General features: G+C 43.8%; 1 protein-coding gene across 1 annotated transcript in view; it reads right to left on the minus strand.

The window, feature by feature from the left end:
- Dnah11 (dynein axonemal heavy chain 11) overlaps positions 1 to 1,967 on the minus strand; it is a 331,250-nt gene that overhangs the window by 155,614 nt on the left and 173,669 nt on the right. The window lies entirely within an intron of this gene.

Raw genomic sequence — 1,967 nt, forward strand, 5'->3', positions numbered from 1 at the left:
ACTCACTCATACATCACACACATTCACACTCACACACACACACTTACACAGATGAGTAACAGCCCCTTGTGGGGGCTAGCTCCCTAGAGCACAGAATGGCTGTCAGTAATTATAATCACCCTAGGTTCTAACCTTCAGAAGCTCTTGCCCCAGGCCTGCACAGGCCCCGATTCAGGCCCACTACCTGTGATGTGAGCACTTTGCTCTCCTAACCAGGAGGAAGGGGAAATGTTAAAATGTTCCTATTTCTATCATTTTATATTGTGCCATATCTGTCAATTTGAGATAACTTTCTAACAAAATAGATCAGTTTCTTGTAGCTTTGTTACATGGGAGGAGAAACCATGGTTTCTAAAGGAATAACTAAGATCAAAGCAGCTATCAGCAGACACAGCAGTCAGTCTTAGGGTTCAGCCCCAGGTTTCCTGACACTACACGAAAACATTCCTGAGTGTGAGGTGAGCAGCTGATAAAACCACACTTTAGCTTCAAGAGCTAACACGCTTTGTCCAACTGAAGGACGCTCCACATGCTGGGAAACACAGCATAGACTTTACGAACGTCGTCTTAACTGTTCTCTTGTCTATGCATTTTGCCTTAAATTCCTGTTCTTTTAGGAAACTGGGAAATGCTGGTCAGAAATAACAGCTTTAGAAGAGCTAAGAATGATAGGCCATTTCTGAGTGCTACAAAATAAAGATGGAGAGCAGAAACCATTTAATTCCCACGGGCCTGTTTTCACACCCCTCGCACTGCAAAGAATCACGCAAATACACAAGGCGACTCGAGAAAGAACACATCCCGCCTTGTACAAGCGTTACATCCAAGGAAGTCTAATTAGGCTAACCACATAATTAATTCATTATGAATAAATTCAGACCTGCTTTCAGAAATAAATTATACCTCGGATAATTACTGTTGAATACTATCGTTTACTTAATTGGTGTGTGAATTATCCAAAAACCTGAACTTTCCCTTCTTATTATGCGCTTGACTATTCTAATGCAGCTTCAAACAAATTTGGTAACACAGTAACTTGATGGGAACAAAGTTCTGAGAAACTAATTTTGTTCCTGGAGGGGGAAGCATTTCCACTGTAAACCCTTAGAGAAGTTTGATGCTTCTTGCTACCCTACCACCATGACCTTGACTCCTGTGTTGTGAACAGCTCTGACTCACCACAGCCCCAACAAATCCCTTGCATCTTTTACTGGCACAAGCTGTCTCACAATGAGGACCAGAACAAAAGGCTTCCTGGATCCTCCCAGATTCTTCACCCGCACGGACATACCTTCACGAGCACGTGTATGCAATCAGAGGTGTCTTTTCTTTGTACTGGTCAGCACCTGTGCTTCGTCTGGTTATTGGATTCGAAAACATTGGGAGCATTTCTCTGTGCAATGTTGTGGTTTGAATCTGAAATGTTTTGAATGTTCGTCTCCCAGATGGTTGTACTGTATAAGTGTGTGCATGCATGTGTGTGCATGCATGTAACCTTTGGGGCAGTGAGTTACTGTGTGATCCCTAGGGGCAGACTCCTCAAGATTATGACCTAACTTTGGTTCCTGGTCTACCATGATATAAACAGAGCTCAATGTTCCCCGTCTTGCCTTTTGTACCACAAAGAACTGAAGCTCCCTGGTAACCATGAGCCCTAATGAACTTCCCTCTCGTCTCTTGTTTCTGTCAGACATTGTGCTCTGAGTGACAGCTAGGAAACTAAAGAAATGATGTGTAGCAACTTTGCCCCAGCTCTGCCCCGGAGTGCTGGGATGACACAAGGACGGCATGGACACGTGTGGTGCTCACGAGTGCTTTCTAGAACTGTGTACATCTCGGGGGAGGGCAGAAAATGAAAAGATTTCATGTCGTGGGCTCTGCACAAACGTCCAAGGACTGAACGGGCTATAGCAGAAGGCTGGAAGCAACCTATTCTGAAAATATTTCAAAAACTTACTTGTTTATGT

Source organism: Microtus ochrogaster, chromosome 1 (genome assembly GCF_000317375.1).
Source record: "Microtus ochrogaster isolate Prairie Vole_2 chromosome 1, MicOch1.0, whole genome shotgun sequence".
Classification (NCBI taxonomy): Eukaryota; Metazoa; Chordata; class Mammalia; order Rodentia; family Cricetidae; genus Microtus; species Microtus ochrogaster.